General features: G+C 38.4%; 1 protein-coding gene across 13 annotated transcripts in view; it reads left to right on the plus strand.

Annotated features, from left to right (window-relative positions):
* FARS2 (phenylalanyl-tRNA synthetase 2, mitochondrial) overlaps positions 1 to 14,594 on the plus strand; it is a 593,088-nt gene that overhangs the window by 6,647 nt on the left and 571,847 nt on the right. For 2 of the 13 annotated variants that reach the window (XM_054685444.2, XM_063811878.1), the window contains exon 2: positions 4,793 to 4,856. The gene's annotated coding sequence lies outside the window, so the exon portion shown is untranslated. 13 annotated transcript variants of the gene reach the window in all.

Below are 14,594 nucleotides of genomic sequence, written 5' to 3' on the forward strand. Positions count from 1 at the left end.
GAGGCTGAGGCAGGAGAATGGCATGAAGTTGGGAGGTGGAGCTTGTAGTGAGCTGAGATCGCGCCACTGCACTCCAGCTTGGGAGACAGAGCGAGACTCTGTCTCAAAAAAAAAAAAAAAAAAAAAAAAAAAAATCGCCACACTGTCTTCCACAATGGTTGAACTAGTTTACACTCCCACCAACAGTGTAAAAGTATTCCTGTTTCTCGACATCCTCTCCAGCACCTTTTGTTTCCTGACTTTTTAATGATCGCCATTCTAACTGGTGTGAGATGGTATCTCATTGTGGTTTTGATTTGCATTTCTCTGACGGCCAGTGATGATGAGCATTTTTTCATGTGTCTGTTGGCTGCATAAATGTCTTCTTTTGAGAAGTGTCTGTTCATATCCTTCACCCACTTTTTGATGGGGTTGTTTGATTTTTTTCTTGTAAATTTGTTTAAGTTCTTTGTAGATTCTGGATATTAGCCCTTTGTCAGATGGATAGATTGCAAAAATTTTCTCCCATTCTGTAGGTTGCCTGTTCACTCTGATGGTAGTTTCTTTTGCTGTGCAGAAGCTCTTTAGTTTAATTAGATCCCATTTGTCAATTTTGGCTTTTGTTGCCATTGCTTTTGGTGTTTTAGCCATGAAGTCCTTGCCCATGCCTATGTCCTGAATGGTATTGCCTAGGTTTTCTTCTAGGGTTTTTATGGTTTTAGGTCTAACATTTAAGTCTTTAATCCATCTCGCATTAATTTTTGTATAAGGTGTAAGAAAGGGATCCAGTTTCAGCTTTCTACATATGGCTAGCCAGTTTTCCCAGCACCATTTATTAAATAGGGAATCCTTTCCCCATTTCTTATTTTTGTCAGGTTTGTTAAAGATCAGATGGTTGTAGATGTGTGGTATTATTTCTGAGGGCTCTGTTCTGTTCCGTTGATCTATATCTCTGTTTTGGTAACAGTACCATGCTGTTTTGGTTACTGTAGCCTGGTAGTATAGTTTGAAGTCAGGTAGTGTGATGCCTCTAGCTTTGTTCTTTTTGCTTAGGATTGACTTGGCAATGCAGGCTCTTTTTTGGGTCCATATGAACTTTAAAGTAGTTTTTTCCAATTCTGTGAAGAAAGTCATTGGTAGCTTGATGGGGATGGCACTGAATCTATAAATTACCTTGGGCAGTATGGCCATTTTCACGATATTGATTCTTCCTATCCATGAGCATGGAATATTCTTCCATTTGTTTGTGTCCTCTTTTATTTCATTGAGCAGTGGTTTGTAGTTCTCCTTGAAGAGGTCCTTCACATCCCTTGTAAGTTGGATTCCTAGGTATTAGAACTAGAAATACCATTTCACCCGGCAATCTCATTACTGGGTATATACCCAAAGGATTATAAATTATGCTCTATAAAGACACATGCACACGTGTTTATTGCAGCACTGTTCACAATAGCAAAGACTTGGAACCAACCCAAATGTCCATCAATGATAGACTGGATTAAGAAAATGTGGCACATATACACCATGGAATACTATGCAGCCATAAAAAAGGATGAGTTCATGCCCTTTGTAGGGACATGGATGAAGCTGGAAACCATCATTCTGAGCAAACTATCGCAAGGACAGAAAACCAAACACCGCATGTTCTCACTCATAGGTGGGAATTGAACAATGAGAACACTTGGACACAGGATGGGGAACATCGCACACCGGGGCCTGTGGTGGGGTTGGGGGAGGGGGGAGGGATAGCATTAGGAGATATACCTAACGCCAGCATGGCACATGTGTACATATGTAACAAACCTGCACCTTGTGCACATGTACCCTAGAACTTAAAGTATAATAAAAAAAAAAATGAAAATAACCAAAAAAAAAAAAAGAGAAGAGTCCTTTTCATGCTGTTTAGCAGTATCTCATTTTAGTAATTTTTCTAGTGACATATTTGAAGTTCTGATTGACTTCTTCGAATGAGTGTATTAGCTGCCATCTCTTGTTTGTTCAGGTCAGTAGGTTGTTTACAGAAAACATTTAGAATTTGCAATGTTGAGTCTGTTTACAAAAAACAGCCTACATTTTGCTAATCACTGGAAAAATACTAGGTCAGTGTCTTAAGATGTGCAATACTGAGATCTGTGATGTTAACTGATCTCTCAGAGGATGGGTCGATACATATCGTTGATAGTATACTGTAGACTGTTATTAACAGTAGAAGATATACAGAGAATTCATGATTTCTTTGGTATTATAGTGAATTACATGATTTAATATTTTATAACGTTTTAATGTAAACATTTATTTTCTGAGCACAATTGAAGCACTTCAGCCTGGCAAACTTGTAATCTGTATGTGTAATTGTGAGTTTGAGTTAACTAACAATATTTAAGAGTAATAAAAGCCTGGCTTCTGTGAAATGGATTACAGTAATATTGGCAGAGAGTAAAACAGTTAGTTTCAGTTAATGAAGATGAGTTTTTTGGGAGAATTATCTTTTTTTAAATCAATTCCTGGAATTCTGCAGTGCAAAGGGAAAGTAAAATGAAGCAGTCATGAAATAGAAAAAGCTTAGCAGGCAGCATACTTTCTTTCCTGTTTCTTTACATTCTGAGATAAGCACATTGTTATTTATTTCAAGTGTTGGAGCACTTTGAGACAAGCACATGTGCCTGGGCATTCATAACATTAAGCCCTGTTAGGAATCCCACTTACACCCTTGGCTTCTGCGTACTGTGAGAGCTGGGCTGGATGATAATTACAGTCAGCTTTCATCTGTAGAGCCCAGGTCTTCAAATAATTTCCAAGTAAACTATCCCAGATTAATACGTTTCAGGACATAAGTGTGGTTCGCTAGAACTGTCAAGCTGTCTGGATGCCCTTCTGTTAACTTTGTAGAAGAGATTCCACGTGTGTCAAGTTACAGTGTTTGCTGAAATTTTTCTGTTGTCTTGAAAGCTATTTGAAAATTAAATGTTCATTATAGTACTGGTGGTCAGGTATGTTCCTTAGCTATATATGAATTAATGTCACCACACTATAGACAGTAATTTTTATATCACCTTCTCTCCAAAAACCTGCAGCACTTTTAGGATGAAGTCTAATTCCTTAACACAGCCTATGAGACCCTGACGAGTATGGCGCTTACCCACTTCTCCAGTCCTATGTCATACCTTTTTATTCTTCGCTTGCTGCTTTTCATTCTTTAGTACTCACCTCTTTCCCCTCTACCCTGGGGACCTTTGCAAATGCTGATCCAGCTGCCTGGAGTGCCCTTCCTTCCCTTGCTAATTATTCTTCCGATCTCAGTTGAAGAGATGCTTACTCAAAGCTGCCTTCTCTAACTTGAGTACATCTTCCTCTGTTAAGCTCCCTTAGTATGGTGAATTGCTCTTCAGCTTAGAGTGACTGCCATTGCAAGTAACTGAAGTCAAATTGTTTTAAACAAACCTAGTGGCTTTATTGTCTCCTGTGTCTTGAGGGTTCAGAAGCCAGATGGGCTTTAGGGTTGATTGGTTTGAGTGATGTTGCCAAAGATTCAATTTTGTGCTTTTCTCTACTTCGTCTTCTCTAACGTAAATATTATCATCTGGCCAGAGTCCTCTCTCTCGGTTATGGGAAACCATCAACAGTTTGGGGGCGCTTGTTTCCAAAACCTTAGAGGAGTGAGAGAGCTTCTGGACCAAGAGTGCTCAGCAGTCCTCTCCATTCATGTCACTGGCCCTCCTTGTGTCATGTCCTCATCCATTTCTGAACCAATAACTGTGACCAGGGAGAAGATAGGATTCTTTTGGTCTTGAACCAGTTGCCTAGCTCCTAGAGATAAAGGGGAATTATTTTTTGTAAAAGGAACAAAGTTCACTAGAGCAATCTTGCCAGAGTTATATGTTTTTTTATTTGATTAATTTTTTGTGATATTAGGCTGTGTATAAGAACAGAGACTATGTCTGTTTTTTTTTTTTGTTGTTTTTTTTTTGAGGCGGAGTCTCGCTCTGTCACCCAGGCTGGAGTGCAGTGGCACGATCTCGGCTCACTGCAACCTCCGCCTCTGGGGTTCAAGCGATTCTTCTACCTCAGCCTCCCGAGTAGCTGGGACTACAGTCGCCCACCACCACGCCCGGCTAATTTTTATATTTTTAGTAGAGATGGGGTTTCACTATATTGGCCAGGCTGGTCTTGAACTCCTGACCTTGTAATGCGCCCACCTCGGCCTCCCAAGTCTGTTTTTGATTACTATTGTTTCTTCAACATTTTACATCTAGCTTTGCATATAGTAAATGATCGATAAATATTAATAGTGTAATGACTCAATCACATAAGCTCCAAATACAGTAAGGACCCCCTGCCGCCACCACCCTTACCCATGGTTTTGCTTTCTTAGTTACCCAGAGTCAACTATGTTCTGAAAATATGTAATGGAGAATTCCAGAAATAATGCATGTTTTAAATGGGTGTGTTCTGAGTTTTGTGTTGAAACCTGCCCAGGGCATGAATCCTCCCTTTGTCCAGTGTCTCCATGCTGCATACACGCTACCTGCCCATTAGTCACTTCGTTGCCTTCTCAGTTACCACAAGATCACGGTTTTCGTTATGGATAGATGACAAGAAGAAACAGGGTGAGTGCAGTGGGATGAGATACTTTGAGAGAGAGAAGGGACCTATTCTTTCTCTTTTTCATAACTTTTATTACGGTAGGTATATTGTTATAATTGTTCTACTTTATTATTAGTTTTTCTTGTTGAATTAATGATGGGTTTTTATTTTTTTCTTTCCAAAAAATAATAATAACCACTATCTTATGCGGAAATGATATCACGAACAGTTGCATTATCAAATCAAGGAGGAAATGCAATCAGAGAACAGGCAGAAAATCTATGATTATAATGGTTTGTATTTTTCTTGTCTCAGATTCTTTTATTTATTTATTTTTATTGATACATAATAGATGTACATATTTTTGGGGTACATGTGATACTTTAATACATTCATATAATTTATAAAGATCAAATTAGTGTAATTGTGATATCTATCACCTTAAATATTTGTCTTTATGCTAGAAACATTCAAATTGTTTTCTTCTAGCTATTTTGAAATATGCAATAGATTATTATAATCTATAGTCTCCCAGTGATCTATCAGACACTAAGTCTTATCTCTTCTATCAAGCTGTGTTTTTACTTACTAGTCAACCTCTCTGCATCCCTCCTGCCCTGTACCCTTCTTGGCCTCTGGTAACCACCAGTCTATTCTCTATTTCCATGAGATTCACTTTTTTAGCTCCGACATATGAGTAAGAACATATGGTATTTGTCTTTCTGTGCTTGGCTTATTTCACTTAACATAATGTCCAGTTCCATTCATGTTGCTGCAAATGGCAGAATTTCATTCTTTTCTATAGCTGAATAATACTCTGTTGTTTTTTTATGCCACATTTTCTTTGTCCTTTGATCATCATCCTTTGATGTACACTTAACATTGATTCCATATTTTGGCTTTTGTGAATAGTGCTGCAATAAACATGGGAGTGCTGATTACAATGCACATATCTTTTTGATAATACTGATTTCTTTTCTTTTGGATATATTCCCAGCAGTGGAATTGCTGGACATATGGTAGTTCTATTTTTAGTTTTTTGAGGAACCTCCACACAGTTTTCCATATTGGCTATACTAACTTATATTTCCACCAACAGTTTACACGGGTTCCCCTTTCTCCACATCTGTGCCGGCATCTTTTATTCCCTTTTTGATAAAAGCCATTTTAACTGGGGTTAGATGATATCTCATTGTGGTTTTGATTTGCATTTCTCTGATGATTAGCGATGTTGAGCATTTTTCATGTATCTACTGGCCATTTGTATGTCTTCATTTCAGAAATGTCTATTGAGATCTTTGGCCCAATTTTTATTTTTTATTTTTTTATTTTTATTTTTTTTATTTTTTTTATTTTTTATTTTTTATTTTTTTTTAATTATACTTTAAGTTTTAGGGTACATGTGCACATTGTGCAGGTTAGTTACATATGTATACATGTGCCATGCTGGTGCGCTGCACCCACTAACTCGTCATCTAGCATTAGGTATATCTCCCAATGCTATCCCTCCCCCCTCCCCCCTCCCCACCACAGTCCCCAGAGTATGATATTCCCCTTCCTGTGTCCATGTGATCTCATTGTTCAATTCCCACCTATGAGTGAGAATATGCGGTGTTTGGTTTTCTGTTCTTGCGATAGTTTACTGAGAATGATGGTTTCCAATTTCATCCATGTCCCTACAAAGGATATGAACGCATCATTTTTTATGGCTGCATAGTATTCCATGGTGTATATGTGCCACATTTTCTTAATCCAGTCTATCATTGTTGGACATTTGGGTTGGTTCCAAGTCTTTGCTATTGTGAATAATGCCGCAATAAACATACGTGTGCATGTGTCTTTATAGCAGCATGATTTATAGTCATTTGGGTATATACCCAGTAATGGGATGGCTGGGTCAAATGGTATTTCCAGTTCTAGATCCCTGAGGAATCGCCACACTGACTTCCACAATGGTTGAACTAGTTTACAGTCCCACCAACAGTGTAAAAGTGTTCCTATTTCTCCACATCCTCTCCAGCACCTGTTGTTTCCTGACTTTTGAATGATTGCCATTCTAACTGGTGTGAGATGATATCTCATAGTGGTTTTGATTTGCATTTCTCTGATGGCCAGTGATGATGAGCATTTTTTCATGTGTCTTTTGGCTGCATAAATGTCTTCTTTTGAGAAGTGCCTGTTCATGTCCTTTGCCCACTTTTTGATGGGGTTGTTTGTTTTTTTCTTGTAAATTTGTTTGAGTTCACTGTAGATTCTGGATATTAGCCCTTTATCAGATGAGTAGGTTGTGAAAATTTTCTCCCATGTTGTAGGTTGCCTATTCACTCTGATGGTAGTTTCTTTTGCTGTGCAGAAGCTCTTTAGTTTAATTAGATCCCATTTGTCAATTTTGGCTTTTGTTGCCATTGCTTTTGGTGTTTTGGACATGAAGTCCTTGCCCACGCCTATGTCCTGAATGGTAATGCCTAGGTTTTCTTCTAGGGTTTTTATGGTTTTAGGTCTAACGTTTAAATCTTTAATCCATCTTGAATTGATTTTTGTATAAGGTGTAAGGAAGGGATCCAGTTTCAGCTTTCTACATATGGCTAGCCAGTTTTCCCAGCACCATTTATTAAATAGGGAATCCTTTCCCCATTGCTTGTTTTTCTCAGGTTTGTCAAAGATCAGATAGTTGTAGGTAAGCGGCGTTATTTCTGAGGGCTCTGTTCTGTTCCATTGATCTATATTTCTGTTTTGGTACCAGTACCATGCTGTTTTGGTTACTGTAGCCTTGTAGTATAGTTTGAAGTCAGGTAGTGTGATGCCTCCAGCTTTGTTCTTTTGGCTTAGGATTGACTTGGCGATGCGGGCTCTCTTTTGGTTCCATATGAACTTTAAAGTAGTTTTTTCCAATTCTGTGAAGAAAGTCATTGGTAGCTTGATGGGGATGGCATTGAATCTGTAAATTGCCTTGGGCAGTATGGCCATTTTCACGATATTGATTCTTCCTACCCATGAGCAAGGAATGTTCTTCCATTTGTTTGTATCCTCTTTTATTTCCTTGAGCAGTGGTTTGTAGTTCTCCTTGAAGAGATGCTTCCCATCCCTTGTAAGTTGGATTCCTAGGTATTTTATTCTCTTTGAAGCAATTGTGAATGGGAGTTCACTCATATTTGGCCCAATTTTTAATCAGATTGTGTTTTTTTTATTGAGTTGTTTGTGCTCATTATATATTCTGGTTATTAATCCCTTGCCAGGTGGATGGTTTGCAAATACTTTCTCCTATTCTGTGGGAGATTCTGGGTTGTGTTTTCACTTTGTTGATTGTTTCCTTTGCTTACAGAAGCGTTTTTGCTTGATGTAATCTAATTTTTCTCTTTTTGCTTTGGTGGCCTGTACTTTTGAGGTCTTCACAAAAAATCTTTGCCCAGACCAATATCCTGGGTTGTTTCCCCAGTGTATTCTTGTAGTAGTTTCATAGTTTCAGGTCTTAGACTTAAATCTTTAATCTACTTTTATTTGATTTTTGTATATGGTGAGAGATAGGAACTTAGCATCATTTATTGAAGAGTGTTTTTTTTTCCCCAATGTATGTTCTTAACACCTTTGTGGAAAATAAATTGACTGTAAATGTATGGATTTATATCTGGTTCTCTATTTTATTACTAGTTATTGTTGTTAAATCCCTTACTGTACCTAATTTATAAATTAAACTTTATCATAGATATTCACGTACAGGAAAAAACATAGTAAACAGTACTTAGGGTTTCGTACGCTCCACAGTTTCAGGCATCAACTGCAGGTCTTGGAACCTCCGTAGACAAAGAGGAGCTACTGTAACTTACCTGTAAAAATTATTGAGTGACTTTGGCAGATAGTATTAGTTGGCTACCCATCAGCCATATCAACCGTACTTCTTCCCGGCCATTAGAACCCTGATTTTGTTTGGGTGGCCATGTGCCTAGTTCCTGGAAATGAATTGTAATGTGGTCTTAGGCTTCATAGTGATTGCATTCCCTCTTTACCAGATACTTGTTTGTCATAGCCAGGCATAGCCACAAGACACAGATCTGGTTAATGAGACAACAGGAAGTTGTCTGGAAGGTTTCTAGGAAAGATTTTGTTTTCTATTAAAAGATAAGTATTTGCACAAGAGGGCTTACTTGTGTCATCTTCTCCCCTGCTTGGAATGCAAGTAATACTAAAGCTTGAAGCTCAGCAGACACACATGAAGGAAAGGCCAGGAGAATATGAGATTCCAGCCTAAACATTGGCTTTTCTGAGCCATGGAATGAACCCTGGAACTGGATGCGTCTAGACTTCATGTTTTGTTAACAACTAATGTCTTTCTGTTTTCAGCCACGATTATTTAGTCTTTCTGTTTTATGCAGCTCACCATGTCTTTTTTTTTGAGACAGGGTCTTGCTCTGTCACCCCAGCTGGAGTGCAGTGGCACAGTCATGGCTTACTGCAGCCTCCAACTTCTGGGCTCAAGCAATCCTTCTGCCTCAGCCTCCCAAGTAGCTGGGACTACAGGTGCATGCCACCTCACCCAGCTAATTAAAACAAATTTGTTTTTGGTAGAAATGGGGTTTTGCTCTGTTGCCCAGGCTAGTTTTAAACTTCTGGCTTCAAGCAGTCCTCCTACCTCGGCCTCCCAAAGTGTTGGGATTACAGGTGTGAGCCTGGCCCAACATATTTCAATATAGTGCCAAAAATAAAATAGAGCTTCCCCACTTCAGCCTTGCCAAAAGTCTTTATTTGGAATTTATTATATTTGTCAATTTAAGTTATTTGTTTTTGCTGGTTGCGAAGCACTGGGATATTTTCTTTCTTTTTCTTCTTAAACAGATGCATTTGTTACATGTACACAAGGCCAAGCTTTTTTGCACTGAAGGACATTTGTATATGAGGGTCCTTCTCTTGAATAATCAATATTTTCTTATACTCTTCACTCCAGTCATGACTACTCAGCTTAAATGTTACTTCTTCAGGGAATGTTCCCAACCTCAGTTTAAATTATACCCTTCTGATTTTATCATTATTTCTTATGACATCTTATTCTTTACCTTAACTTTTTATAATTTAAAATTGTACAAAGTATATCTACATAATAGAAGGTTCCTGGTTTAATGTTGAGTTCTCCCACCAGAATGTGAATTCTGTGAGGGCTGGGACCATGTCTATTTTGTTCATCACTAGAGGCATAGTGCCTACTAAGTGCTCAGTAAATCTTTGTTAAATGAGGAAATGAAGGAATATAAGCCTGAAATTTTTAGATTTCTGCATCTTTCATCCTCCTGCCCTGTCACCACCAAGAATATTAGGTAACATGAAGTGTTCAGCCACAGCACAGATTCTGTTGCATTTGTTTGGATTATATTGCTCCCTACTGGCCAGGATTTAGGTTTAGATTTTAGGCTTTTAGACTTTAATTTTGTTTGCCTCAATAGAAAATATAATGGGAGTAGCATAGTCACTTAGCATAGTATCTGAGTAAACATCCTGTCAGTTCCTTCAGAAGAGTGATACATATTTTGCATACTTTATCTCTTGGGTTACGATGTATTCTCCCAGAATTTTATATTATCTTAAGCTTTGCTGGCACTATTTTTATATATTGAAGTTAAGAGCCCCTAGTAGTGAATGTTTTTATTTTCTGCTTTTGGATAGCACTAGAAGCATGGAAATGACTATCATTTTAGCTCTGTTACTAGTCACAATCATTTAAAATTGCATTTGGAAACCCTATTTTCTTTCTGAAAAAGTAGGCTCAATGGGGGAGTTGTAAGAATTATTGACACAAGTTATTGACTTAGAATGGAGGTACTTTAAAATAAATTTTTTAGTTTCAGCATGCTGTAATTCTAGATTGTTGGTATTAGTTTTACCGTGTCTGGGAAGATTTATTGTGCATTTTTGAAATGAGTGTAAATGCTGTATATATGTGATAGTAAGGGAGAAAACTTGACTAAGATTTTGTCGATTTGGTCTCATTTCACAGCTGTATCATAGGTTTTTTCACATCATTTTAGGTAAATTACTTAACATTTAGATAATCACATAATTTATTTCCTACATCAGGACACTTGAGATCAGTGAAAGTGGGTGCTATTAAATAATTATACTGGCATGACAGGCATAAACATGAACTGTCTTGGGGATACTGAGACATATGGTCACTCTATTTGATAACAGTAATCTGTGATGACTATGTTAATCTGCATACCCTTGTGAATTGCAGGAACTAAGAATTGGAGGCTCATCAAAGAGCTTTACTTTCCCTTTATTCTTTACAGAATGGCTGCATCCTCAACACCTTCTGCCCAGAGGTGTGATTCTTCAATTGTGTGGATCACTCTGGGTCCCCAAACTGATGTGGTTCCCTGGGCAGTAGGAGACTGGGACTGTGGGTTGTTCTCTGCTTCAGGGATGAATCTCTTTGTGCAGGATTAGCTGGCTGTACTAAGCCGGGCATCCAGGAGGAGGGCATGTTGGGCTGTCCAGACACTCCCGAGGACTTGGCTGACCCCAAAGATTTCTCTCTGCCTGTCTCTTCCCATCTCTATAAATCAGGCAGCACAGGAGGAACAAACACATGTTATTGTTTTACCTTGAAGTGAAATCCACCTATTCCTCCTCAGTGCAGGCTCAGTATCTCCTGAGCCAGCCTCAGTGCATTGTGGTGTAAAGAGAAATAATTTTTTCTCCCTGTGGTGTTTAAGCCTAATTCAAATAGAAGCTGCTCTGTGATTAACTTACCTTTCTGTCATTCATTGATCAAATGGTGACTGAAGAAGAAGCTGAATGAAGGCACAGATAGCGAGTGCAGTGTCATGTCACACAAAGCTTTTGCATTTGTCAGCAGGGGCTGGTTCACAGTTTTTTTTTTTTTTTTTTCTTTTCTTTTCCCAGATTAATTGTTACTTGTCACATGTAGATATTTGACTTCTTGAAAGACTTAAACCAAAACATTAAATAAAGTAGCAGCTTAGAATGGCAAAATGGTTGGTTTTTTAAACAAACTAAATTGACCTAAGAGATTTTAGAATGACTATATTTTTCAGTTACATTTTTGAGGAAAAGAAAATGGATATCAATTACAAATGGGTGGTTGCAGATACATTTTTTTAATAGTTCCAATAATACACATTTTTTTTATTTACCAGAAAAGTACAAGTTCAGCTGCAAAGAAAATGCAGTAAAACTTGGTAAAGTTAAGGAATGCCACCTTCTGAATACTCGATACATTTGTTTGTAAAGAGACGATATATCATATCATCTCTGTAGGGCATAAAGGGTGCTGGCAATTTCAAAACTAAAATCTGTTTCTGTGTTATAGCATATTATCAGCAGTACCAGATTTACAGTGAATACATTTAAGATTTGAAAGATATTTTGGGGACTTTTGGTTCTTTATTAAATCTTTATATATCATGATTGATAATATGCAAGAACATTGGCTTTTTTTCCTTGCTCAGCATTATTCAAAAATGTTTTGCAATAAAATCCTAACACCATGTTGTCCATTTTCACTGCCCCCGACCCCTCATTTTAAGGAATATCACTGTACCCAGTCCATTTTGGATATCCTGACTTCATAAATGAGGGAAGTGTTAGCAGAGTGGATACTTAGGAGTTTGATGTCTTATATCCTGCTCCGTTTGGACTAGAACCTTAATCTTTTCAATATTTTCTCCTTAAAGTATACTTCATCTGTCATTGATCTAAATTATCATCTCACATAAAGCAGTTGACTGTTGACGTTTTCAGTTATCACAGTGTAATCCTGAAATGGGGAAGGACTGAACAGAGCCCTGAAAGATGAGAGTTCGGCTCTGGCTGTACCCTAGCTTGTGTGATCTGTGAGTAAATGACCTTTTCCTCCTTTACTTTCTTCAGTCTAAAGCAGAACTGAAATAACCTATTCTCTCCTCACCCCTAGGGACATTGCAAAGATTCAGAACATATTCTCATTAGTGCGCTTTGGTTTTCTGCAATAAGGAGGGTGTGTAGACAGAGCTTGGTATTGTTGCCACGAGTGCTGGGGTCTCATAGGAACGCTGGTTTTTGGTTGGTTGTTTTTTTAACTTGCATGGTGTTTTAATAGCAGAAGATTATGGTTTCTTCAAAATATGGTAAAACGAAGGGATTTTTACACAAAGTTTTTTACTAAAAATGACGATGTTAATGGCGTACTTTATTTGAAAGAAGCCTTATTTTTATTAGTAAAATACTTGACGTATGTTTTAATGTGTGTAGATTTAAAATACATTCCTTAACATTATTCTCCATAACTATTCAACCTCACTAGGTTTTCCTGTTTAGTTAGCAATGGTCTTTTCTTTATTAGGCTAAAAAAGAAACCCATCAAACCCTGACATGAGTCGCATGATTTCCACATTTGACTCTGAATTAATTGGGTATGAGATGCAGCCTTCCCCCTCTCCACCCCGTGTGATACACTTCAGCTCTTCCCAGCAAGAGAGGTTCTGTTTTCTCTCTCTGAAAGAAATGCAGAGAGAAAGGAAATGCCTAGATGGTTTGGCTTCCACTAAGTAGAGAGGAGGATAGAGTCTTCAGGCATCCTCAGGAGGCCTTGAGTGCACAACAAGACAGGTGGCTTCAGCGCTTGCTTGTGGCCCTACTGTCCACACTGTTCAGAGGTCGTGGTGATGTGTCTTGCAGATGCTTTGTGTAGGTCTTTGAAAGAGAACTTGAACTGAGGATGGTGTGCTGTGATGAACACAGCCAGGGATGTGAGATTAGAAAATCTTGAGGCCGGGCACAGTGGCTGATGCCTGTAACCCCAGCATTTTGGGAGGCCCAGGCGGGCGGATCATGAGGTCAGGAGATTGAGAACACCCTGGCTAACACGGTGAAACCCCGTCTCTACTAAAAATACAAAAAATTTGCCGGGCATGGTGGCATGCGCTTGTAGTCTCAGCTACTCGGGAGGCTGAGGCAGGAGAATCACTTGAACCTGGGAGGCGGAGGTTGCAGTGAGCCGATTGCACCACTGCACTCCAGCCTAGGTGACAGAGCAAGACTCCCTCTCAAAAAAAAAAAAAAGAAAAAGAAAAAGAAAAAAAGAAAGCAATCTTGAGTTGAAAATGCAGTGAGAAGATTGAAAGATAATAGAATGACAAGTGTATATAAATGGAGTTGAGTGAGTTGCTGAGTGTATTCGTTTGGTTATATTTCTCTCTATAAATAAATATAGAGAAAATAAAAAATAAAAAATATAAATGTGTGAGTGTGTGTGTGTGTGTATATATATATATATTTTATATATATATATAAAATAAGTAAGACGAGATCTGTAGTTGGCAACCTGGAGACCCAGGAGAGCACATGGCATAAGTTTCAGTTCAGTACCGAAGACCTGAGAACCAGGAGAGTGGATGGTGTAAGTTCTAGTCCAGGTCCAAGTTCAAAGGCAGGAGAAGGCCAGTGTCCCAGCTTGAAAGACAGGCAAAGAGAGAATTCTTTCTTACTCAGCCTTTTTTCTATTCAGGACCTCAGTGAATTGGATGAGGACCGCCACATTGGAGAGGGCAATCCGTTATACTTAAGTCTGCTGATTCAAGTGTTAATCTCATCCAGAAACATGCTCATAGACACACCACATAATGTTTAACCAAATATCTGGGCACCCCAAGGCCCAGTCATGTTGACGTAAGACTAACCGTTACACTAGGCAAAGGCATTGAAAACACCTAGTTTCCCCTTAGTCCTGTCTTTTGAAGGCTAGGGGTGTTTTTGGTCCTCTATCTATGAGCTGTCTGTGGAGCAGTGACAGTGCTGTGGCTGCATGGCAGCCAGCTACATTTCCTGGATACTGCTGCTTGAAGTCTATGTGCATTTTTTGCCCTTGGCATAAATAATGATAGCATGCCCTTAAATGGAAACTGTTCAACCTATGATGAAAATATCTTGATTACTCATATGAATAGTGGCATGGAAGAACACAGCTAGTTAAAATTCACAGTAATTCAGAAACTCATTTAAGCCTATTCTCTTCTAAGAAGTAACAAAATTAATTGCTCTTT

The sequence above is a fragment of the Pan troglodytes genome, chromosome 5, assembly GCF_028858775.2.
Source record: "Pan troglodytes isolate AG18354 chromosome 5, NHGRI_mPanTro3-v2.0_pri, whole genome shotgun sequence".
NCBI classification, from domain to species: Eukaryota; Metazoa; Chordata; class Mammalia; order Primates; family Hominidae; genus Pan; species Pan troglodytes.